The 27,916-nt window shown below is 42.6% G+C and overlaps 1 pseudogene; it reads left to right on the forward strand.

The window, feature by feature from the left end:
• The first annotated feature begins 1,885 nt into the window (after nt 1–1,885).
• Nucleotides 1,886–27,916, forward strand: LOC148040310 (putative LRR receptor-like serine/threonine-protein kinase At1g06840; annotated as a pseudogene).

A 27,916-nucleotide genomic window follows, 5' to 3' on the forward strand; every position in this document is an offset into this window, starting at 1 on the left:
GAAAGCAAGATGATAAAATGGAAAGATAGAATAGAAAGCTTGAGTAGTTAGACTGATAGAGCTTTTGTAGCATGGGTGTGCCAAAAGGGTGAATACAACTGAGACCTCCCACCCTTATATAGACCAAGAATTAGGGTTAGGTTAGGGTTTGTGTTTTTTGTTTAGGGTTTGTGCCCCTTTTGCGTTTAAGGTTTCCACAACTATGAATTAGGGTTTGCACCCTCTCTTGGGCATCCGACCCACTTAGTGGGCTCTAGGCCGATCAAACCTTGAAGCATGCTTCAACCTTAGCCTAAATAGACCAAGCCTATGATAATCTAATCAAAAATCTGTATGTGCAACCCACGCATTACTTGTGGGTGCGACAAATACAACTATAGGAGATAAATACAATGTGTACAGGAGTGAGCCTCCCTCTCACAAAATAATACATCCATGATAATATGATGATTTCCATGAGTACAAAATAATACATAAGTGCCCACAATAATGCACTAAATATCCACAAAATAATAATCCACAAAAAATAGTGTCCACCACTTGCGCTTTGGCTGCCATTCCAAAATACTGTTAACATTATTTTCTCCCTAGACGAGTGCCAATCCCATGGTACTCATGTCGTAGGTAGCATGCTGTAGATTGCATCAAAGACACAAAATGCTAGGAACAATGGATGAATGAGTAGTGGTCTTGATGGTGGAGGAATAAATGTTGTTGATGAAGATGATATTCTGTCTATCGCAGTTGGTACCGATGATATTACTAGTATTGGGATAGATGGGACTGAGGTTGTTGTTGGTGAAAAATCCTATAAAAGATCATGTTGCTGAAGATACCAGACTATTTGTCCTTGTGATGGAGACAACTTAAATGGTCATTGGAGATGAATGGGAGATTGCAGAAGATGGGTGATGTGGTGTTGATGTAGTAATGATGATGTCGAATCTAAACTATTACTCTTGCGAATGAAAAACTCACGTGTAATCTCTTCCTAGGGGAAAGTGCTAGTGTTTTTTTTAAATGCACTGTACATATAAAGATGTTAGTTTGGGACAGGGGTTGGAACTCCAGACAAGCCTCAAGTGTTGTCCCACACTTGAGGAACCAAAATCATGAGTAAATTATGGTGAAAATATTGATAGTGGGTGCATGTGCATACATAGTCTAATGCATAGTTAGAAGATTGCCTCAAAGGTCCTTCTGATGATGTTGGAAATTGAAGTAAGGAACCTTGATGTTGATGAGGGTGGGAAGAACTTTTGATACTAAGGGAAAAACATTGTTGATGTTGAAGAGTATGAAAAAACACTGATGAGAGAGGGATAGGAGCTAGAGAGTCCAATCCAATATGCTCTTAAAGTGCATGGTTCTTCGTTGGACCCAACCACTCATGGTAGTTGACACAATTGTGATCTCTAGACTGAAGAACCTTTTCAACCTTTGTGCTAGAGTTGAGTTGCGGGTACTATGATGAAATGGAGTGGAAAGGGAAAATTTGTAAATGACTCAAGGAGAAAAGTCTAACCAAGGCGAGTCAAGACTCCCTAGGTATGTCTTGACCTTGATGTGCCCTAAGTAAATGTGCAAGAAAATAGAAAAAGGGCTAGGGGGTTAGAAATAGAGCTAGCTGACCGAAGACACTAGACACATCCAACTTGAGAACCCCTAGGTGCAATGCAATGCTGCATGTGTGTGCATATTTCTTTTTCTTATCTGTTTTTTTTCTCTTTTTTCTTTTTTTAAAATTTTGGCAAGACAAGTAACAATAGTGATATACAATAAGGCATGCTGCCTTACAAGGAGAAATGGAAGTATGAGATCAAAAGGCTAATTCAAAATAATAAAACTTAGCACACAAGATGAGTGGTGCACTAAAGTGCGTACAATGAAGATTGAAACATTGAGCCTAGACATCGAAGCACATTGCCACATTATTGATGAAGGTGCTATTGAAGAAGAACTTGAACTTGTTGATGAAGATTGGTATGCTCATTGATGAAGCCATTTGGAACTTCTCCTAAGGAAGTAGATGACCATTAGATGTTGTAGTAAAGATATGGTATCATTGAAGAAATCGGATCCTCATTGTTGATGGTTCTATAATTTTTATATTTCTTCACAAAGGCTCCAAGATAAACTTGTTGTCTTGATTGGCCTTTGATGTCTTGACATGATGCCTCTCAGGCTTGAGATCTTCAGGAAGATTCTGACGCTAGTATCAGCTTCAATTCTTTAATGTTATTGTAGTGTAAGATATTCATAGGAAGCATCTATTGCCGACGATATTGTCTTCAAGTCTTGAGGTTCATTGCATTGCTTTGTCACTTATTGTTTTCCTACATTCACTTGGTGAAACTTTGAGAGGACCATGTAGTGGACTCAAAGAAAAAATATAGAAAGATTTACGAACAACTTTCTTCTTTAAATTTCACCATCACACAAGGAGTGAAAGGGGTTGAGCTTGTACCTCTTTGTTTTATTTTTTTTCCCTTGCATAAGATACAACGTTGTCGTATTGCTGCGCATTTGAGGTGTGAAACCACCCAAAAGTCGTGTGTGTGATTTGATACTTTGTACATACTTAGTTGTTATGTTTGCTCTTTCATTCTATGATGAAGATGGAGAAGAACAAGGAGTTTTGGTAGATTGGTGACTCGAGATGCAATCTCATGGACCACTTTGATTGTGACCAAGGGTTCGTTTGAAAGCCTGTGGCAGCATAGGAGCATTCCCAATGGGCCAAGAGATACATGCTGAGATCATCCTAAGGGGCCTAGAAAGAGACTCTGTTGTTGGTGACATGCTCGTGGACATGTATGGAAAATGTGGTTTTATCAAGGAAGGACGAGAAGCATTTGAGAAATTGACTGTCCATGATGTTATATCGTGGACAATAATGCTAGATGCCTATGTTCATAATCGTGAAGGTGATATGGCTATGCGATGCTATGAGGAGATGCAACATCAAGGGGTGCATGCCAATTCTATTACATATGTTATCTGCTTGAAAGCTTGTGCAACCATAAAGGTGTATCTACAAATGCTACAACATTTGTTCTTTGCTTGAAGGCTTGTAGGAACACTTACTCTGAACAAACTTACAGTTGACAGAAACTTGATTGAGGTCTTCATCAAAGGAAACGACAAAGATATGGTTGTGCCAAAGAGGCCCACGAAAGGAACAAATTTAGATGGCTATCACGAAAGGAACAAATTTAGATGGCTATTTTCAGGAGCCGCTTTACTGGAGGGGCAGAAAAGCTAATCTGGGAGAAACGGGCACTCTGGGAGCTACGAGAAAGAAAAAGAAAGGAGCTTTTTTTGAATCGCAAAGGGGGGATTGGCAAAACTGCCGTAACTGCAGCGTGAGGATCTCGACCTGCTTCCTCCCACTCAAGGGCACACTGTTTGAAATTTGACAAATAGAACCAGCACCTTCTAAAATATAGGGAGCAGAGACGACAAATCCCATGTCTCCAGGTTTGCAACACCCACTCCCCGATCTCCAACAGCGAAGAAGAATGAGATCGAGAGACTAGGCATAGCAGATGAAACAAGGTTGCTTTTTGGTAGCAGACAGTGAACATGAATGACATGCGCAGACCTGGGTTCCTCACAGAAGGCGTATTTCAGTTGGGACAATCTAAGCACAGCAGTCTACAATTTTATTTTACTTCATTATGTTGGATCCCGATTCAGACAACGCAGCAACCCCTGCTGCGGCTGAACAGTGGGGAACTCGTTTTCTGGGCGACTTCGACGAACAGTATGCTTTGACTGGAAGGAGAGAAGATTGATGAAGGAAGCATAGCGAAGCGAGGCAGCTCTCCTTTTAGAGTGATAGGGGCAGCCCGGAAGGATTCAGAGGAAGAACAAGCTGGAGCGGCCATTGTTCGTATCCCGAGGGCGACTACTGGAACGGCACAGCAGTTGCCTGTGTGGAGGCTTATGGCTCTTTGAACTAAGGACTAGGTGATGAAAAATATATTTTGGTTGCAGCCCAGAGACTGGAGAAATATTTAGCTTTTGCTTACAGTCGTGATGGAGCATTGTTTTTGAAGCTTGAAGGATGGAGTCATGAGGGGCCAGTCAGCGTGATGAACCCTTCTCCGGTGTTACTCCTGCTGATGTGGATTATAGTAGAGGTATAATGATGTTATTTTCTATGAGGAGAAAATGCGTAAGCATCCTGAGTATATCATTGAGGTCTGGAGGTTGATATTTCAAGAGGAGCCTCTTGTTATAGTACAACTAGCTTGCGTATATGATGAATGCCATGTAGAAGGTCCTTCGCGAGTACATACCTCAGCTTACCATGCCTTTCTTGGATGATGTGCCCATTAAGGGGTGTGCAGAAGAAGAGAAGAATGAGAGTCTAAATGAGCAGGGATGCAGATACTATGTGGCTGATCATATTGCAGCTTGTGAAAAGATTTTGGCCAGGTTAGAAGAAGTGAACTTGACACTATCAGGGCAAAAATCTATTTTTGGAGTAAATGAGGTCGTCATTGTTGGACATATGTGTGGGTATTATGGCAGGAAACCTTCACTTGCGAAGGTGGATGCTATAGGAAAGATCACAGAGTATTGTTCTACCACTTCAGAGGTACGGAGATTCATTGGAGCCTGTGTGTTTTACATGATTTGGATACCCCATTTTGCACACGTAGCAGATTGTTTATATCAGCTACTTCGAAAGGGACATAAATTTTATTGGGATGAGAGCCACACTAGAGCCATGCGGAAATTGAAGAAGTTATTGCAGACTGCTCCTACTCTCAGGAAAGCAGATTATAATTGTGGAAAGTCTATTGTATTGACAGTTGGCATAGGTTGGGCTGTGGGTCAAGATGATGCAGATGGAAACATGTACGCTATTCGGTTTGGGAAAAAAGTCCTAAACGAGAGATAGAGGAGGTATCCACAAATCAAGAGGAAATAACTGGGGGTTGTTACGGCTCTCAAATGCGACAATGAGTTTTTTATTGGAGCCCCAGTTGTGGTAGAGACAGATTGCTTGCCATTGATAGAGGTATGATTACGAGTTGCTCTACTCCGGACATAGCTATGCTGAGATGGATCGCATACATCAAGTCATTAAATACAGAATTTAAACACATAGCAAGGGAGGATAATCTAGTGGCGGATATGCTGTCTAGAGCCAGATATGATGATGAGGAGACACTACTTGCAGAAGAGGATGATGCAAAAATTTCAGCCGCTATGGTTGATCATGTTTGCCATGTCTATGATATTGTGGCTTTCATAGAAGAACTCTATGCTGGAGATTGGTTGCAGATTGGCAAGTACCTTAGTACACTAAGCAAAAGAGATGAATGGACAGATGAAGAGTTCAAGAAGATCAGGAGAAAAGCCTATGGTTATTTTCTCAAGGATAGATTTCTTTGGAAGCACCCGAAGAAAAGAGGTGGATTACCCTTGCGCGTTGTCTGCGATAAAGAGACCCAGTTATAGGTGATGAGAGAGTTTCATGAGAGTCCTTGGGCTGGTCATAGAGGAGTGTGGGCTACTTATGAGAAAATCAAGGAAAAATATTGGTGGAAAGGCATGTACAGAGATGTTTCTCGCTTTGTAGAGACTTGCAGAGACTGTCAGATGTATTCCGTAGTGCGTCATCGAGACGAGCTTCACCTGATCTATCCGCTATGCATTCATTATAAGTGGGAGTTGACTTGGTTAGTATGCCGATGGGTCTATGGCACATGAGATATATTGTATTGGCTAGAGAGGATCTTACCAATCATGTTGAGGGCAGACCTTTGAGAACGAAGACCACTAGTGCAGTGTGTAAGTTCTTATTGGAAGAATTTTTTTGCAGGTATGGTTGTGTGGGTAAGATCACTACAGATCGCGGTGAATTAGATGCAGATGAAGCTAGGGAGTTTTTCTCTCAACTAGGAATCAAGTTGGCTCTAACCACAGTGATGGACCTAAAAACGGGCCGGCACTGGCTCATGCACTAGCCGGACCTCGTCACTATGCACAAGACAACCCCTCGGCCTCGCGGCCAGGAGCGTCTATCAAAATCTCTGCCTTCCTAAACATTGCGTTTGTAATACGTTGTAGTCCAACTGATCCTAACCCAATATTACTCCTCAGAGGGAGTCCCTTTCACATAGCCAAAAGGCTCGAATCACACACACATGGGGTTCCTCCTACGGCTGAATGCCGTCAACCCTCTGCGACTCTCCTACACCTTGGGGATTGGCCCCTCGATGCGTCGCTCAACATTTAAACATTTCGCACAAACGTCGCTCAAGGTAACAAATAAACGTATCCAGGAATGTACCATTTCCTCACTTGACTTCCCCTTTAACCCTCGTCTATCCTACAGCATAGGAACCTCACACTCTCAACGGTGGGTCACAGGCCTACTGAAAACAATTGCTATGCATATCCAGGAGCTAACTCTGATACTTTTAATTTCCTCTAAATGATCATGCAAAGAGGTGGATGCCTAGTGCTCAAACATTTTAAAAACCAGCAGCGTGCAAGTGCAAAACATCTCTTTCATGCTTTTCTTTCTAACCGCTTTGTGCTTCGTTGCATGGGCTTAGCACCGAGGTGATCCTCGTGCTACTAAGCTCTTGATCTTAATTATCATCCGTCCTAAATGCTATGCATAGAAATCAGCAAATTATTCTTCATTTCACACGGTATTTAACCATTTTTTCCACAACTCTACCCTTCCCCGTTGATAGTGCATCATTATATTCATTTCTTTCAGGGTTTCCTTGTCATTTTATGTGGAGAAAGGAAGGAAACACGCACTAAAACATATAAACAAGGCTGAACTGAAGCACAACTTCATGCCCCAGCCTTGCTATACATCAACAAACATAAATCCTATTTTTTTATATTTTTCGTAGCCCCAAATGTATTTTTCCCCTATTTTTCAAGGGTTTTTTTATCATTTTCCCCCATTTTCTTCATTTTCTGGTATTTTTAAAATTGCTGAAAATGAAAAGCAGTTTGTGGGCTGTGGCCCTTAGTTCATTTGCAACAAAATTGAAAGATTAGTTAATGTGTATCGACGGTTTTCCCCATTTATATGCCCAAAACCATTGTTTTTCCCCATTTTTCATACGTTTTCGGGTTTCTTGACATTATTTCGAGCCATGAAATGCATGTTTTCATAATTTCTGGTTATAAACAGTAAGAACTCAGAAGAATCAGCAGCATAATCAAATGTTAGTCCATATGAATGGCATTCCATCAATCAAAAGCATAAAAACACTAGATTTTCTTTGTAATTTTTAGTTTACCGCTTAAACGCGTGTTTCGGGTTTTGTGTCCATGGCTGTAGATCAGGAAAACAGCAACACTTCATGTCCAGCAACATCACAAATCACCATTCTCAGCCCATGTAGCAATCCGGTCCATGCCGGACAAGTCTCCATCATTCTTTCTTCATTGCTCCTTCCCACACATGAACTGCCTCTTAGAAGAGAGAGAGGGAGGAGAGAGAAAGACTAGATTTCCATCTCAGCATTCAGGCCATCAATTGAGGAGCGGAGAATGGCGATAAGATCGGCCTACAGAGAGGATTGAAGCCCCAATGTCGATTGGGTAGGGTATTCACAGCCAGCATGTTACCTCCATCCACCCCATAGCGCATTTTTCGGCCGTTGACAGGCGCCATGCTTCCACGTTTTTTCCTCTCCTTTTTTGCCCACGATTTGTGCTACATTTTAATGTTACATCCCCCCCCCCAAGGGTCATGACCACTTGACCAAAGTTTGGTCCACCTTTTCAAATCTTGACCACTTTGTGGCCTTTTCCCCATCCGGACTCGGAATCGAGCTCTGAAAAATCCTGGGCGTCCGGCTTAGCATCCCGCATTGGCCAGTAGCTTGTGTCAACCCGCACGACTGTCTGAAAAATTATGAAAAATCAACAAGTGTCGCTCGGGCGCCTTTAAAGCACTTTGGCGCTTAAAATCGTCCTAGATCGAGCCGCCGCCTTTGACAGTGAATATTTTTCCCTTGATCTTCATCATTTTTAGCTATTTTTAAGCACTTCCCGTCACCTAAATTCCGCTCTCATTGGCGACCACGGGATAGGGCGACTCAGCCCGTCGAATCCACCAACATATCTGCACATAAACAACCAAAGAAGCATCAAACTGATACAAAACAATTATCATCATAAAACTCAGCACAATGCTCCCCCTACCCCTAGACAGAACCAAGGCATAACATCCACAAGGAGTAGGCCTAGCATCATCTAATAGAAGATCCGAAGTGAGTCACTAACCAACCGCTCCAACACAGCCAAACTAAAAAGAACTGCCAAAGAGGTTGCCCTAAGTGGTAGTCTGAACTACTGACCAACTAAAGACAACACAACTAGGAGCTCCTACAAGGCGAGGACTCCTATAGCCTGAGCAAAGGATATTTTCTTTCAGTCCATTTCTTCTTTTAGGGTTTTTATGAGATGAACATACTTGGGCATGTAAAAAGGAGGGAGCTGAGCGTAGTGACCCAAGGAGAACAGGGCATCGGTCTCAGGACCTGTCTCGGCACCCAAGAACCTACCAGGCCCTCGCAAGGCGACACTTAATCCTTTTCTAACGCTCACTTTTATTTTCGCTCCAACCTTCCTTGTTTTGATATTATTTTTCCAGCAAGAAGCCACCCCTAGGAAGACAAGGTATCGGCCCCGGGTCTGACTCGTCCCCAGGAACCTACCAGGCCTTCGCAAGGCAATGATCAACTGCTTATATATTTTCATGTCTTTTCTCCTCTTCTTTGATAGGGGTTAGAACCCCTTTTTACACACCTTCGCATTTATATTCATCTTTTAGGATATTCAGGATTTCTCGACATCATTATTATTATCTTCTAGCAGGCTTCTCTAACTGCCTCACTACTAACAAGAACTCCTAGAACGGCTGCCTAGCAGGTTAGCAGAACAGAGCCACTAGGACTTCCTTCTAAAACAGGTCTTTCAATGTCTAACAATGTCTTTACAGGAGGCAATGACTACTCCGACCTCCCGCAAACATACGTAGCCTAAACCTGGGACTTCATGCCTTGGTTGCCGGTCCCAAAAAAAAATAGATCCCCTCGACAAGTACAAATACACATATAACAGGAAAGAAAGGTACTCGTAAAGGAGAAATATCACCTGGAGTGGCCACAAGAAGCTTCCATCGCAGCAAAGGCTCCTCCAGGCTCCACCAAATTCCACGAACCACGAAACCTGTCCAGCACAACACTCAACAAAAACCCAATTAAACGCACCCGCACTAGACAGGAAAATGGCCCTCTTGGCCTAATGAAATCAGACATGACTTTGCTACAAAACTGAATCGGCCCTCTTGGCCTAATGAAATAAACCAATACTATGCAGAACATCCACCTGGAAACAACCATGATAGACATCAAAGCATACCATTCCCAGGGGAACAAAGGCTCGTAGCCCTAAACTAGGTGCATTAAATTATGACCTATCCCCCCTGCATATATCGCAAGAGGTGTTCGCATCACATGTCGTCTAATCAGTCTGTGGGTCCCCGATAATAAAGGTAGATGCGTCTCGCTTACCCTTTGCATCACCCAAATCAACCATCGTCTGCCAAAGAGGGCATGTTCAGAAAGCATACCCCACAAACGACCAGGTCCTGTATCACCATCAATAGATATATCGTGACAAGGGCCACAATTAAAGAAGAGGTCCTCTTCATACGCAAGATTAGCCAATGAATCGGCAAACTGATTCCAATTCCGTGGAATCAGTTGAAAAGACACTCTATCGAATTCGTCTAGCAGGGCTATGGCAGTGTGATGGTACATACAAAGGATCGGGTTCCGCACCATGTACGTCCCATTGAGTTGATTTAAAACCAACTGAGAGTCCCCTTTCACCAACAACTGGCGGATACCCCCCTTTTTTGCAATATTCAAACCCATGATCAGGGCTTTGTATTCTGCCATATTATTGGTAAAATTCACCCCGAGATAAGCAGCTAACTTCATGACAATGCGTCGTCGAGGGTCTCGGATGACAACTCCTACGCTTCCTTTTTTGCATGGACCCCTGGACGCCCCATCAAAGTACAAGGTGTACGTCCATAAAGGGTTTACATACCCCGCCATCCTGAACTCTACTCGTAATTATGGTAATCGAAATTCAGCATATTCAACGGGTGGACTGTAGGCTCCATCCCTCCATCATCATTGAATTCGACAGGGATGCTCGTCAAAATTTGTAGGCAGTGATGGCAGAAGACCTTGATTTCCCAAATAAATGTCCCGCCTTGTTGCTCAATCACCTTGTATCCTTTGCTCCACCAAATGAGTTTTCCCTGATGATACCTCTGTTCCAAATATGGGTGTTCTAAATAAGGGATCAGACGACCCATCAAACTCTATCACGATTTCCTTGCAGATGTTTGATCAATCTTGCCTAGACCTGCAAGGCAGTCATAGCATTAGTGCAATCAGAAGTAATAAGGTTTAATCTTATTAAGATTAACCTTATTTTTAAATTCTATCCCCTCAAGGTCACCTAACAACACTGTAGATTTATTCTTTCCTATTCTAACGATCTTATAGGGCCCATCCCATTTGGGTTCTAGCTTGCCTGGGAATAATTCACGTCGTGCGTCATAATACAGAACAAGCTGTCCTTTCTTGAAGGTGTATTTCTTGGCTTTGAGGTCGTGTAGCTTCTTCATTCGGCACTTCGCCACTTCTTGGTGCAATAAGCTCTGCAACTTAAGCTCATCTAAATGTGCCAGTGTCGTCAAGCGCTCAAAAAGAGCGTCTTCATCACTCAAAGAATGATTGATGGCAAACCGAATAGTCGGCAGCTCAATCTCTAAAGGCAAGACACACTCCTCCCCATATACTAACTTGAACGGGGTATGGCCAGTGGCTCGTTTGAAGGTCGTATTATAGGCCCACACTGCCACGTATAACTTTTTATCCCAATCTCGTTTCTTTTCTGATACAATTTTGGACAGGATGCCCACAAGCTGCTTGTTGGTACTTTCAACTTGCCCATTGGCTTGCGGATTATATGGGGTTGTCTTGTTATGCTTGATGTTCCACAACTCTGTCAAACCTTTAATAACCTTATTCAGGAAATGGGTTCCGCGGTCCGACACTAATTCTTTCGGTGGACCAAACCGGCATATTATCTGCTCTAAAAGGAAACTAGCAGTTTCTTTAGCATCATCTTTCCTTGTTGCACGTGCTTCTGACCACTTTGTGAAGTAGTCAGTTGCTACAATGATGTATCGCTTTTGCGTAGTCGACGACGGAGTAATAGGACCCACGAAGTCTATTCCCCACTTCTCGAATGGAAGTATCGCCATAATAGGGGTGAGTGGTCGTTTCCTATTCTCTCGACTATCATGTCGTTGGCAAATATCGCATCTCTTAACATACGCAAACGCATCCTGGAAGATGGCAGGCCACCAATAACCTGCTCTTAAAGCCTTCTGTGCTGTAAGCCGTCCAGCAAAATGGCCACCGCAAGCAGAATCGTGGCACTCTTCCAAAATGAATGGCACCTCGTCAGGCATCACACATCGGCGATAGATGTCATCAACCCCTTGCCGATATAATGTACCTGCGATCAAGGCAAACTTTAACACTTGCTGCTTAATTTTCCTTTTCTCAGCCTTAGATAGTTCGGATCCCGCCTCTCCTGTTGATAAATAATGCGTTATTGCAGCATACCAGGAGGGAATAGATGCCGTATCTATTTTAAATATCATCTCCATGTCACTACCTTCAGCCACAGATTCTTTCGGCTCCCCAAAGTCCACTAGACATTCCACGATGCCTTGCAACCTTGGTGGCTTACTCCTGATTTCATAATCAAATTCTTGCAAAGTGATCAACCACTTCGCTAAACGATCAGGCGGCTGTAACTTATTCATCAATAGTCGAAGTCCCTCCGCCTTCGTATAAAGCACGACTTTCTCATAGAGAATGTAATGCCTGAATTTCTTGGTCCCAAAGACCATCGCTAGACACAGCTTCTCCATGTAGGTGTAATTGATTTCGGATACCCCCAGCTTCCGACTAGCAAAAGCAATCGGGTGGTACCACTTCTCTTCCCAAATTTGGGCTAAACAGCAGCTGATACTATACATGGTGGCTGCTGAGAATATATAGAACACCTCACCTCTTTTAGGTGCTTTTAAAACGGGCGCTCTTGCTAGCTCTTGTTTCACATCCTCGAATGCTACCTTACAAGGGTCACCCCATACAAATGAACAGCTAAAGGACAATAAATTTGTAAGTGGCAACGTTCTTTCTGCTAAGGCGTTAATGAATCTACGGTAGTAACCAACCGAAGACAGAAAGCTATGAACTTCTTTCGGAGTGCGTGGTGGACCCATGGCAACTATAACTTTGACCTTCTCGGGGTCTGTCGCAATTCCTACCGAACTGACCACATGGCCCAGCAATAGCCCATAAGGTACTCCAAAAGCACACTTCTGTGGGTTTAGGGCGATGCAAAATTGTCTACAGCGCTCAAAGCATTTTCTCAAAATGATCAACTGCCTTTCTCTCACGGTGGCGGCCCCTAAGTCATCAATAAACACCCTCAACTCTTCAGGGGATATGTCACCGAATGTCTTATCGGCTGTTCGTTGCCACGAACCAGGCGCATTGCATAAACCAAAAGCCATCACGTGGTAAGCAAAAGTGCCAAATACAGTGATAAAAGTTGTTTTCAACTTGTCCTCTTCTGCAATTGCCATTTGGTTATATCCTGCAAAGCAATCCATAAATGAATATATCTCCCTACCCGCTAATTGATCCAAAATCTGGTCAATAAATGGCAATGGGTAGTAGTCCTTAACTGTCTGCTTATTCAGCTCTCTAAAGTCTACACATAAACGGATCTGATTATTCTTCTTCTTTCTAATCACAACTGGCGAACACCATTCCGTGTGTTGTACAGGAAAAATCAAACCCGCTTTTCGAAGCTTCTGCAACTCCTCAAACAGCCCGTCCCTCAATTCGAAAGGCATACGCCTTACTTTCTGCCGTACAGGACGACTGCCCTCTTTCAACGGAATTGTATGAACAGCAAGACTAGGAGGAATGCCTCTCAACTCATCATAACTCCAGGCAAAGATATCACGGAATTCCTGGATCAAGGCCACATAGTCCTCCCTTTCTGCTGAGCTGAGCATAGAGCCTAATTTGATTGGCCGCGAATCATCAAGCGTACCAAGGTCTAGCTCGATAACATCTGCATCTCTTATACGATCTTGGGCCTCTATCGGCTCGTTCAAAGTGATCTGATAGATGTCCTCCGTGGTGGATCCCTCTTTGGACTCATCACTCGATGATGTCTCACTAGCAGATAAATCTTCTAATGTCTCCAATTCTGTAGAAGATAGAGGAGCTCTCTCACTCTGCGGGGACTCAGGGTAAGCATCAACCACCACACGCTGGGCACCTCTGCCGAATAACAATCGACCGGCGGGTATATCCACTTGGCAATCCGCTTGCAAGATCCAAGGTCGTCCAAGTAATACTTGGTAACTTGGCCGCCCTGCAAAACGAATCACCCTAAAATCCAACAGGCATTCTACATTTGCAACAGTGACATGGATCTTAGTAATGCAGCCTTCCGGCTGTCTCAAACTGTCATCTGCCATTCTGAGAATTGTGGAGGTATCTTTCTGGATTGCAAGACCCAACCTTTCCATCAGTTCAGAACTCATAATGTTGACCGATGATCCCGTGTCGACAATGGCATAATCTACTAATATCCCATCGACATAGGCTGCAACCCTTGGGCAATGCTTCTCAGCATGCTCGAACCAGTCATCACCAACTCGCGCAATACCCAAAGGTTCTACGATATACCCGGTACGTAGGATCTTTCTAAATTCCTTACGTACTCCTGGGGAAAGCTTAATAAGATGCAAAAGGTTCACATCCGGCTTGACTTCGCAAAGAGAGCCCGCCAAATCGAATTCATGATAGTTCGATAGAGCTCGCTTTTCACGCCAAATCATCCGCTCGTTAGGTCGCTGAACTGGCTTTATTGCCTCTTTCTTAACTTTCACCTTCTTCTTTGGTGCTTCCTTATCGGCTTTACTCTCTACGGGCTTCAAAGGTCCCCCTTCTAGGGCAGGATCCAAAACTTGTGTTCCTTTGTCGCCTTGTTTAGGGTTTCCGTCGACAGGCTTATCCATGTCGGCTTCTCTACCCTTTTTACCTCTTGTAAGGACAGCTCGCAAATTAGAGGTTTCAGCATCATTAACGCGTACAGCCTCAATCAAACTAACCCCACTACCACTTGGTAGCTCCTCCACTGTAGTCTTTGGTCGTTGAAGTATTTGTTTAGGCCCATTTTCTGGCTGGGGGTCATTTCCTTGGGCACGATGATTAACAGGCCCTGGTTGCCGACTACCACGCTGGAGAGAACTGATCTTACTCCAGCAAGTAGCTGCTAAATGGCCAGATTTTCCACAAATGTCGCACTTAACATTTGGGCAATTTCTTGGATAGTGCTGCCCGCCACACCATTTGCAACTAAACCTCGACGGTGCACCCTCCTCCGGGTATCTACTTCCTATCAAATTTTGTTGTTTTTTAAGGAAGTTGACATCAACGGCTATTTGTCGATACTGCTCCGTAATCATGTCGGTATAATGCTTCATCATGTCCTTAACCTCGCCAAGAACATTGGAAGAACTCGACTCATAGCCTTGGTCATTACCGTGTCTTTCAATCGGCCTAACAATTCGATTAGGCACAGGCTGTTGAGTCACAGGCATGGTATTGGAATTGACCGCCTGGCCTCCACCATTTGGAGCCATTTGACTGCCCGTAGGCATCGACATGCTAGGGGGAGCTGGTAATAAAGGGACATTCTGCATCATATTCCCTCTCCCATTAGGATTAGCCATCGCTATCCCTTGGCCACTACTGCCATTGGCTATTGCCATATTGTTTCCCAATACTAAACCCATATTCGAATTGCCTCGAGAAGCATAAGCTGCTTGTAGTCGGGATTCCACCTCTTGTGCTCGTGTAATGGCAGTGTCTATATCCCCCAAGGGGACACTACTCAACTGCAATTGGATATTGAAGTCCAACCCATGTAGAAAATATTGCAATTGGGCAGCTGCGGGGATAGGAATGGAGGTGTCCAACTTACGGAAGACCTCTTTTATCTTCTTCGCATAAGCACGAATATCCTCGTGTGGATCTTGGCGGGTCACATTGAGTGCACGCAACCAATACTGCCCACCCCTTTCAGGGGCAAACTCCCTTCGAAAAGCTCCATAAAATGCATCAATGTTCAATATAGTTCCGGCTTCTAAACCATGATACCATATAGCGGCTCTTCCTTTGAGAGTCATGTTGAAGAACATCATTAAATGTCCTTCCTCTTGAATGCGACAGTTAAACATCAGCTTTTGAAACTCCCTAATGTGGAGTTCCGCATCTTCCTCAACTAACCCATTAAAAATGGGTAGCGGGTAACCTAGAGCCGGCAAATCCATCGTTCCTGCTGGAATTGCAATAGGCTGCGCCATGACGCGGATTGGATTTGCACTAGGAATAAAGACCGGTGGGGTTACACCTCCCGTACTTGACGTGGACTGGCTTATAGAAGGAAGGGGAGCACTCGAGCTTCCACCTTCTCCTAACTTACTGCTTGGGGTCCTAAGACCACTAGATCCACTCCCTCGTAAGGGTTCAGCACCGCTCCGCTTAGGGGAATATCTCCTAAAAATTTCAGCACGTCGCCTAGCTCTTTCGTCTCTTTCTTGCTTTTGGATTTCTGCTAGACGATGCTTATCAATAAATAACGGATCAATCTCAGTATCCTTTGGCATAAACTGCTAGTTGGTCCTTAAACAACCAGGATTCGAGAACCGCCACTTTTAAGCAGCTCCCGGCAGACGCACCACTGATGGACCTAAAAACGGGCCGGCACTGGCTCATGCACTAGCCGGACCTCGTCACTATGCACAAGACAACCCCTCGGCCTCGCGGCCAGGAGCGTCTATCAAAATCTCTGCCTTCCTAAACATTGCGTTTGTAATACGTTGTAGTCCAACTGATCCTAACCCAATATTACTCCTCAGAGGGAGTCCCTTTCACATAGCCAAAAGGCTCGAATCACACACACATGGGGTTCCTCCTACGGCTGAATGCCGTCAACCCTCTGCGACTCTCCTACACCTTGGGGATTGGCCCCTCGATGCGTCGCTCAACATTTAAACATTTCGCACAAACGTCGCTCAAGGTAACAAATAAACGTATCCAGGAATGTACCATTTCCTCACTTGACTTCCCCTTTAACCCTCGTCTATCCTACAGCATAGGAACCTCACACTCTCAACGGTGGGTCACAGGCCTACTGAAAACAATTGCTATGCATATCCAGGAGCTAACTCTGATACTTTTAATTTCCTCTAAATGATCATGCAAAGAGGTGGATGCCTAGTGCTCAAACATTTTAAAAACCAGCAGCGTGCAAGTGCAAAACATCTCTTTCATGCTTTTCTTTCTAACCGCTTTGTGCTTCGTTGCATGGGCTTAGCACCGAGGTGATCCTCGTGCTACTAAGCTCTTGATCTTAATTATCATCCGTCCTAAATGCTATGCATAGAAATCAGCAAATTATTCTTCATTTCACACGGTATTTAACCATTTTTTCCACAACTCTACCCTTCCCCGTTGATAGTGCATCATTATATTCATTTCTTTCAGGGTTTCCTTGTCATTTTATGTGGAGAAAGGAAGGAAACACGCACTAAAACATATAAACAAGGCTGAACTGAAGCACAACTTCATGCCCCAGCCTTGCTATACATCAACAAACATAAATCCTATTTTTCTATATTTTTCGTAGCCCCAAATGTATTTTTCCCCTATTTTTCAAGGGTTTTTTTATCATTTTTCCCCATTTTCTTCATTTTCTGGTATTTTTAAAATTGCTGAAAATGAAAACCAGTTTGTGGGCTGTGGCCCTTAGTTCATTTGCAACAAAATTGAGAGATTAGTTAATGTGTATCGACGGTTTTCCCCATTTATATGCCCAAAACCATTGTTTTTCCCCATTTTTCATACGTTTTCGGGTTTCTTGACATTATTTCGAGCCATGAAATGCATGTTTTCATAATTTCTGGTTATAAACAGTAAGAACTCAGAAGAATCAGCAGCATAATCAAATGTTAGTCCATATGAACGGCATTCCATCAATCAAAAGCATAAAAACACTAGATTTTCTTTGTAATTTTTAGTTTACCGCTTAAACGCGTGTTTCGGGTTTTGTGTCCATGGCTGTAGATCAGGAAAACAGCAACACTTCATGTCCAGCAACATCACAAATCACCATTCTCAGCCCATGTAGCAATCCGGTCCATGCCGGACAAGTCTCCATCATTCTTTCTTCATTGCTCCTTCCCACACATGAACTGCCTCTTAGAAGAGAGAGAGGGAGGAGAGAGAAAGACTAGATTTCCATCTCAGCATTCAGGCCATCAATTGAGGAGCGGAGAATGGCGATAAGATCGGCCTACAGAGAGGATTGAAGCCCCAATGTCGATTGGGTAGGGTATTCACAGCCAGCATGTTGCCTCCATCCACCCCATAGCGCATTTTTCGGCCGTTGACAGGCGCCATGCTTCCACGTTTTTTCCTCTCCTTTTTTGCCCACGATTTGTGCTACATTTTAATGTTACATCCCCCCCCCCAAGGGTCATGACCACTTGACCAAAGTTTGGTCCACCTTTTCAAATCTTGACCACTTTGTGGCCTTTTCCCCGTCCGGACTCGGAATCGAGCTCTGAAAAATCCTGGGCGTCCGGCTTAGCATCCCGCATTGGCCAGTAGCTTGTGTCAACCCGCACGACTGTCTGAAAAATTATGAAAAATCAACAAGTGTCGCTCGGGCGCCTTTAAAGCACTTTGGCGCTTAAAATCGTCCTAGATCGAGCCGCCGCCTTTGACAGTGAATATTTTTCCCTTGATCTTCATAATTTTTAGCTATTTTTAAGCACTTCCCGTCACCTAAATTCCGCTCTCACACAGCATACAATCCAGAGGGAAATGGAAAGAATGAAAGAGGGCATCCACCGATAGTGAAAGCATTAGCCAAAGCATGCAGAGGACGGATTGGAGAATGGCCGAGACTTCTACCATTTGCTTTGTGGGCTGATCGTACGACTCATAGTGTTACCGCAGGATATATGCCCGCAGAGTTGATGTATGGCTAGAAACCGGTTATGCCAACTGAGACTTGTGCTTTGACTTGGTCAGTTTTACCTTGGCAAGAGGATTTGACAAGAGAGGAGCTCTTAGCTCTTCGGATCTGGCAGTTGGAGAGAAGACCAGAGGATATTCAGCTAGCTATTGACAAGTTGAAGGTTGCTAGACTTAGAAATATGGACAAGTTTGACAGAAGGCATCGCTTGCGGCCTAGAGCAATAGAAGAGGGAGACTGGGCATTAGTCTTTGATAGCAGTCTTGAAAATCAGCATACTGCACTTCGGAAGATGGTGAAAAGATGGTTTGGGCCATACATAGTCAGACATGTCTTTGACAATGCAACATATGAGCTGACAGAATTGGATGGGACAGTGCTTAGAGTGCCCATTGCAGGAAAAAGAATCAAGATTTTCAAGAAAAGAGATGAGGAGGATTATGCATTGGAAGAATTTGCAAGAGAAGAGCAACGAGAAGAAACTCCAGTAGAAGAGACAGATGATATGACAGATAACCTTGCTGATATACTGGAAATAGACAATGAAGAGATTGATCTGTTCATGGATCTTCATGACAATGATCAGGGGATGTCGTACTACTGTGCATCTGAGGTGTGGAATCCACCAAAAATTCTGTGTGTGTGACATTCGTGTTTCATGTATACCTAGTCCTTGTGTTTGCATTTTGTTCTGCATGTGGCTTGCGTGTTTGTGTGTGTATGAACCTTAGCTTTCCCGTAAGTGTATTTCAAGTTATCGTCTCAAACCCGTGAGTTACCATAGTGTTACCATAGGATATATGCCCGCAGAGTTGATGTATGGCTAGAAATTGGTTATGCCGAGACTTGTGCTTTGACTTGGTCAGTTTTACCTTAGCAGGAGGATTTGACAAGAGAGGAGCTCTTAGCTCTTCGGATCCGGCAGTTGGAGAGAAGACCAGAGGATATTCAACTAGCTATTGGCAGGTTGAAGGTTGCTAGACTTAGAAATAAGGACAGGTTTGGCAGCAAACATCGCTCGTAGCCTAGAGCAATAGAAGAGGGAGACTGGGCATTAGTCTTTGATAGTAGCCTTGAAAATCAGCATACTGCACTTTGGAAGATGGTGAAAAGATGGTTTGGGCCATACATTGTTAGACATGTGAGCTGACAGAATTGGATGGGACAGTGCTTAGAGTGCCCATTGCAAGAAAAAGAATCAAGATTTTCAAGAAAAGAGATGAGGAGGATTATGCATTGGAAGAATTTGCAAGAGAAGAGCAACGAGAAGAAACTCTAGTAGAAGAGACAGATGATATGTTAGATAACCTTGTTGATATACCGAAAATAGACGACGAACAGATTGATCTGTTCGTGGATCTTGAGGACAATGATCATTGGAGGCCCACTAACCGGAGATGTGGTGGTTGGAAATGGGGTAGAAAAAAGAATGGATGCTTTAATGGAGGAGAAAGTGAATCACTTTTGTATGTTGCACCATGCCTCTATGGAGACGTGGCTCGCTAGGTACCAGCAAGCTAGAAAAGATTCAGAGGAAGCGCGATCTGAATTTTGACGTAGTACACGCCATCGACTAATTCGATATCTCGAGGGCATGGAGGAGATACCGTGTTTTATGTCAACGTGATGGCTGCATGGAGCTTTGACAGCACCGTCTCGCGAAGGGGCGGAGGTCTCAATCGAGGAGTGGGAATTCTCGAGGGGATGTAGTCCAAAGGTGATGATGTGTTTAGGGTTTGTCGTATCTATATTTTATATGCGACAACTAATTGAGTGTTTCAATGTACAATACAAAATATATAATGTAGCGTGGTCGCGCGGACGGCATTTTCACGTGGAGTATATTGACAAAATGCGCTCCACAACAGATTGTGGTATCATGGCAAGGTTCGAGCAAGAGAGCCGACGACGAGCAACAGATCCAAACACGGTTATAGATGAGATGGAGTATTTTGGGAACTTGCAAAGTATTGTCACAGTGGTTTACCGTAGCTTCTCCATGATCCTATTCGATATGTAGTGGTTCAATATGGTACTTGAAGGAGCTTGACGAGGTCCATCTGGATTTCTTGAAATAGATTCCAAAAAAAAGGACGGATTTGCATGACACGTTTGTGTTGGCGACCCATTGTGAACAGGTGCATGAACTCATATGTTTTTTAATTGTATTACGACATGGTACAAGTTAGAATAGTTAAATCTCTCTTGTACGTAATTGTGAACATGTAATTTTCTATCCAAACCCCTGACAACCTCGATGGTAGTATGTTATACCTTCAACTCCCTGAAGTGCAAGAGTATATAATCAAAGCGATGTTTCGAGCATAGATGAGGACAATATGCAAATAGAGGGGTCGATATTGCAAGGGGTGGAGGCCACCGAAAGCTTGGAGCATGTAGAGGAGCCAACATGGGGTAACAATGATGGAAATACAGGAGTCTAAGAATTCTTTGAGAATGAGGTGGACTCATCCTTTTGTGGTGACATGTCTATCGACCTTCTAGTGTATGCGGAGTTGTGTCAGGAGATTGACATGGGACCATAGGATACTTCATACTTGGAGCATCCACCTACTCAATTCGTTGATGAATCACTTATAAGGGTACATAAGATATGCATTTTAAGTAAGATCATTTTTTGAAGATTTATATTACCGTGCTTTGTATGATTTATATTGAGTATGCTAATATCATTTTTTGTCTATGCAGGTGATCTTTGTGGATATTTAGATCATCAAGATGAGTCAAGGGATGAGCGATGAGGAGCTGCAGGAGATCTTCACGCATATGTGTCTAGATTAGATGGCGAGATTCAGAGACATGGTAGACTAGGAGTTTTCTCGGACACCATCAGGCCGCTCTATTAGATCTACTTCGGCGCGATCTGATGCTTCAGTTTCCAGCAAACGAGGTCGATGCTCAAGACTTGGGCCAGACCAAGGGAGTGATTCAGGGGGATGCTGCAGAGATCCGGATGCACTGAGCCTACGGTCTGCTCAGGATATAGGTGCTACTCCTCGCTCTTGTGGTAGTTCGAGAGAGCATGGCTCAGGTGGTTGCTATGGAGGTACAGACACGGTATCTCCGTCTCGTCGTTCTGTTGGAGTTGCGTCACCTTTGGGATTTGTCACACCTATGGGTATGTCTACTCCACTCACTTCGGCTTTTGCTCAGTCATCCGCAGGTGGCACCTCTATGGGTGCTACTCCGATAGATACTACCCCGGTAGGTACACCAGATGTACAGGGGTCTCCTGGATATGCCTAGGAGTGTGGTCGTAGGTGGGAGAGGACCCATCTTAGGCATAGCCCAAAGGGGTATGCCTACCTTGTAGATGATAGATCACGAGCCATCATCATGAATGATGAGGGGAGGAGGGTGATGAATCGCATGGGAGAGTTGTGCCAACAAGTTTTTTAGCACAACGTCTTGGATCATTGGAATAACATACCAGAGGGGAGCAAGGACCACATAGTAGCATCCTTGCATGAGGAGTTTCTAGTACCAGCTACAGTAGATAGGTTTTCTATGGGCTGGATGATGGAGTGCATACGTGCATATATGTCACACAAACGATGGGACGCACGCAAGGCACTCAAGAGTGGGTCTTCAAAGCCCGAGTGGCTAGACGCGAAGGACTGGTGCCGATTCATGGAGGAGGCTACAGATTCTCTAGGACGTTGGAGATAGCAGTGCGACGCAGCGAGGGCACGACTAGAGGCCGGAGTGGTCCATCATCTTGGGAGTGGCGGCCACATGACATATCTGGAGGACTTTGTAAGTTTTTCTTTTGTTTTACTTGCTTATTTTTTTTCAATATCCTTTGTACTGACAATCGTGTTTCTAATAGTTGTATTTTGTTTTCTTTGCAGCACTCCATTACAAATCACGATCCCACCGGCCTTGAGACTCGATATGTAGAGAGGCACGATCTCATTGCATTGATTGACTGATTGTATGGACATAGCGGCTCTATAAGCCACTCATCTTTCTTGTCAGTACTTACTATGTTTAATTAGAATGCATTATTGTATGGTGGATTGATGTGTAGTTGTTTCTTTTTTTGCAAAGTCCGTTTGATGCTCCTTTGCAGCGGGATGAGGTTTCGGATGGCGATGATCTATAGCTCGCCCTTGGATCCCTGGAGCTCACACACCCTTCTTTTTTGGTCACGTGATTTGTGTAGACATTTTCTATGTAGTAGTAGTATCTTGCCATGATTGTACTGGTCACTTTCATTATGCGATCATGTATTTATTTCATGTATTAGTGTTATGATTTAAGTACACTTTGTCTTTATTTACACAAGCATTGTACACATTTTTGAAACTATTTTGTATGGCCCAAATAAAGCACATAATGCCTGCCACAAATTTTTTTTTCCCTGTTATTATCGCTACTAGCGTCGCAAATTTACTACACGTGTCACTACTAGCGTCGCAAAGCGTCGTTATCAGCATCATTATTTGCGTCAGTATCAGCGTCGCATTTGTAACACTGATATTGACACAAATAGCTACAGTGATAATGATGCTGATACCGACTGTTCTATGGTGTCGCCAATAATGATGCTTTTTGTGATGACAGGGGAAAATTTCTTTATGAACATTTTCATCGCTTTTAACGTCGATATAAGGCCTATATCTTGTAGTGTCTTTTTCTCATAAAACTGCTCATTATGACACACATTTTTTGACATTGGAGGGTTTTTGAAAACAAAGTCATGACCACAAAGGTCCTTAAGAAATTCCAAGACGGAAGATCGGATTGAGACAGTTATAAGACGAGACTTTGATGACAAGGTTTATGTGTATTACAATTTTGGTTCAAGTACAAGTGGCTAGACGGATTACAAATATAATGATCAATCAAGAGAGTCAATCCTCTCAAGAAAACCACAACAAAACACAATATCAGTGAGTTTGGGAATCTCTCGATTCCCATTTTTTGAATACTAAAAAGGTGGCACCCGATAACATGCCCATAAGTTTCTCAAAACCATATGATGTGACCTATCATTGGAAAGCGCTCGAAAAATAGAGTCTATTGAGCTATAGAGCTCTCGATTTGGATCAAGTTATGACAAATACAAAGATTTGACCACATGTCCCAAACTTATGGGAAATTTCCATGTTCCCCAATATGGTGTTACAAGATCTATATCAGAATACAAGAGCTTCAAATATGTCACCCAGTCTTCAAGAGAATGTCTTCAACTCCAATAAATGATCAAGGCAAGAAAATCTGCTAATCCAATTGCTAGTATCTTCCAACAAGAGTATCCTCATTGAACTCGCTTTGCAGAGTTTTTCCAAGAGTCTTCAAGGTTTAATGTTTTGATGCTTCATGGTGTGATAGACAACTTGACAATAATCATTTTACTGGCTCAATACCATCAAACTACTCCCACATGGTGAACTTTTAAAAAATGTAGGTACAAACTCTAACTGTCTGTTACACCTTTTTCCTCTGTCTGGTTCCATATACAATCAAGCCTCCTGTATCCATTCACATTAATGATACAATTTTTGTTAGGCATTCCATCTGAAGAATATGAAAGAATGACAAATGTTCAAGTCTTAATAGCATAAGCTCATCATGCACGTTTTTGTTTGAGGATGAGCATAGTGTGCTATACAGCGTCAATAACACTTTTCAATGCTAATGGGGATGATAAGATGGCTGTTGGAAAAGTTGGAAACTGTAAAAAACCAGTTAGACATTTTCCTCTTGTTCTGAATATCTCTTATGGGGTAAAGAATCTAGATGGTTCATGCTAATTCATAGGAGCTTGAGGTATGCTTGCATCTAGGCCTCTTTCTACAATTCTTACAACTATGTAGGTGTCCAAAGTCTCAAGATATTGGGTTGATTTTGTAGTGTCAAGTCTAACCACCTTCATGTCTTATTTAGTGACTTCTCTTACAATCAGCTGGACGGGCTAGTGCCAGTGACTTTCTGGAAGTGCCAAAACTGGATTTTCTATAAGTGTTCTAGAAGATGGCGAGTTTGCAACGACTCACTTTGTCTGCCTTGAATGATCATTTCTTATGCATAGGAGTCTGCATTGGTGCTTTAGTTTGTATTGTTGTTCTGAAAATGGCAGACTGAATATTCATTATATGCTACCTTGCTACAGAATCCTGCGGGACAACTCATTAGATGGAAACATTACAATGAATGGTATCCAACATGATTCCTTTCAGAATTCAGAGTCAATATTTGTTCTATAAGAAATCTCCCCGTCACCCAGGTTTTCTTTATTTTCTGCATATGTTCATTCAAAGTGGATGTATATATTTGAGACACAAGAGGAGGGCTTGCAAGTCACATTGGCTCAAGGATTCATTGAATGGCCTTCTCTTTTGGGATGGGGGGGAAATTGATATTAGAGTTATGGTTTAAGAGGTCACTTAGGGCGCCTCTTTCAAGTGGTTTAGTGTCCTATTTGCTGTTCAGTGTAAATAGCAACATGTACACTTGATTTTTTCTTCATAGTGGATTAAAAATTGGGTCTAATAGTCTAGCTCTAATGCATAGCTTTAGAGGTATTGATATAGAGTTCCTTGACGAGTGCATTGATGTTAGTAGTATCTATCAAACATAACTTACTATACTATTGTTGTCTTTCGCACATATTTATATTTTGGGGTCGTGGGACCTGCACTATGAAATAATTAACATGCATCTCACATGTGCAAGACACATTTACACATTTGATTTAACTTTTTAATCAAATGCTAAGCAAAGAAATAAAATTTTGTGTCCTTGTGACATTAGCTTTTTGTGACTCTTGTGATCTTGTAATTTTGCTATGATTAATACAATTGCTCTTTACCAAACAAAAAATGATGCTTAAGCCTCCCCTCTATGATTCTGTAGGGACTTTCTGAATAATAATCTTACTGCGTTCATCCTTGGCACATTGGATTCTGTAGAGAATGTCAGATTTAGGTAAGCTGAGATCTTGTAAGGTTTTTTAGGCCTCTTTCGATGCCAAGTGTGAGTAGTAGAAGTGGAAAAATGGAGGAGGTTGATACTAGGAAATAATTGTTGTCAGCTTGTTTGGAAATCCAGTCTGCAACAATACATCTTTATTACCACCAAACGTCTGCACAATGTTTAATGGAAGCAATTCAGAGCTTCTCAATGATGAAAGCACTCCTAAATTATCTACTTTATTTCAAGAATCAACATTTGATGCGACTCACAATCAGCATCTTGATTATGGATTACTAACTCAGCAAGGTGTTTACCAATGCGCCTATCCTCTTGAAGTAGGATATCGATTGAAAAGTCCTAGTTTTTCTATCTTTGAACCCTACGAGGATATGTTCTGAGATTACCTATCATTAGGACTAGACTTCTCATCATATCAGGTAAATGTGTCCCAGTATAATTGGGAAGCTGGTCCACATATGTGGATGTCAATCATGTTGTTGCCAAGTAGAGATAAATTCAATAAATCAAAGGTCCAATACCTTTACAATACCTTCACAACTTGGAAAATTCCTGACAATAATACATTTGGTCCTTACGATGTGATATCCTTCAACATAGTGTTTCCTTACAATGGTAAGCTTTCACCCATTGACCTGCAAGTCCTCGCTCAAGGAGTTTTGTCTTTCGAGTGTTGTTTTTTGCTCTTTGTTTTCTCATTTGGGCTCACAAGCTTGTTGACTGTGTAGAATTGTCTGCTCCATCTAGAAAGAGCTTGAGTGGAGGTGCTATTATAGGTATTGTGATTGTTGCAGCTATGTTTACAGCCACATTGGTTGGTGTTGCGATGTTCTTTGTTATTAGATGATGTAGTTCCTCTAGAGAAAGTATGATTCCACCCCCCCTTCTATTGATGTATGGACCCTCATATTGTAAAACATTGTAATACTAAATATGTTTTCTTTTGATTGCCACACACTATAAATGGAGCATCTTTAAATTTCTTGTTTGATAATATGGAAATCAAATGTTCTACCGTGAGAATTGTTATTAGGGCTATGATTAACATCCTTCATTTGGTTGATTTTTAAGTTCTGAGATATTTGGTACTTTCAAGGATTCCAGAATAAAAGACCATGTACTAACAGAGCATTTTGTGGTTCTTTGCAGAGAAACACCATTGACGGATTAAAGTCGCCAGTGTGAAAGATTTTACATATGAAGAAATGTCAAAGGCCACCAACAATTTTGATGATTCCATGTAGATTTGGAAATGTGGATATGGGAAAGTCTACAAGGCTATTTTGGCTGATGGGGTAGTAGCTGAAGTTAAGCATGCACAAGAGGGATCATTACAGGGTGCAAAAGAATTCTATACACAGCTGGAGTTGCTTTCACGTGTTCATCATCACAACCTCGTCTCCTTGTTAGGCTTTTGCAATGATCAAGGTGAACATTTATGTATTGCATGGTTTCTACCTTTCTCATAGCTCAAGAAGTGTCTGCTTTTCTAAACTAGTAAGGAGAACTTATCTTGGGCTTTGTTGCAAATGCTGGTGTATGAGTTCATGGAATATGGTACCTTACAAGAGCATCTTAGTTGTGAGTAAAAATTTTCATGATGATCTTCTTCAAAACCAATACATGGATCTAGTTGTATTGATATCTGTACATCAATTCTAGAGCAGTTGAGAAGCTTCTCCTTCATTGATATCTGAGGGGCTATAATGTTTCAGCAAAATCAAAGGTGGCCCTAGATTTTCCAACCCATATCCAAATAGCCTTGGGATCAGCTAGAGGCATTTTATATCTTTACACAGAAGCAAGACCGGCCATATATCACCATGCCATCAAAGCTAGTAACATTTTATTTGATAGAAAGAGGAGAACTAAGGTCGCAGACTTTGGGCTTTCAAAGCTTGCCCCTGTTCCTGAGCTAGAAGGTGCAGTAGGTGGCCCAATTTCATCTGTAGTGAAAGGCACTCCGGTGAGTGGAACCTTCATACGGTTGATCATATCCTATTCTCGATGCTATGGTTCTACCAGAGCATAGATGTAGGGACTAATTGCACATCAAGGATGCATGCATTCTAAAGACTTGATCATAGTTATCTTTGGAGTGTGAATCACACTATTGCTTGATAAATAAGTGCTAGAATTTCTTACATGGTTACTTGGATCCAAAGTACTTCTTGACCCAAAAACTCACTGATAAAAGTGATGTTTACAGTTTGGAGTTGTCTTGCTAGAGCTTGTAACAAGCATGGAGCCCATTTCACATGGGAAAAATCTTATGAGGGAGGTAATGATTTAACAATCTTTGGCAGTTTTCTGTCTCAAAAATAAAGGATGCTTTTTAGAAGGGTTTTCAAGTTAGGAAAACTCTAACGGATGTGGAGTGCTGTAGGTCAACCTTGCATATGAGGCTGGCATGATGATGTCCATTGTAGACCCTAAGATGGGCTCATATCCATTTGAATTTCTAGAGCCTCTTGTGAGACTAGCAATTTCTTGCTGTAAGGATGATACAGAATCTTGTCCATCTATGGCTGAAGTAGTGAGGCAGTTGGAAGCCATATGGCGTCAAACACCAGTACGAGAGTCCATGACTGCATTTGAGATATATTGAAGGGACACTGATAGTACTTCCCCCAAGGTGAATGCATCGGGTTCGAACAATCTTTACATATCATCAGACATAGATGGAAGTGTGTTGATGAGTGACACTATCCCAAACCTTTCTCCAAGGTAG

Source organism: Lygodium microphyllum, chromosome 2 (assembly GCF_053477565.2).
Source record: "Lygodium microphyllum isolate KBCC chromosome 2, Lygodium_microphyllum_v1.1.10, whole genome shotgun sequence".
Lineage (NCBI taxonomy): Eukaryota > Viridiplantae > Streptophyta > Polypodiopsida > Schizaeales > Lygodiaceae > Lygodium > Lygodium microphyllum.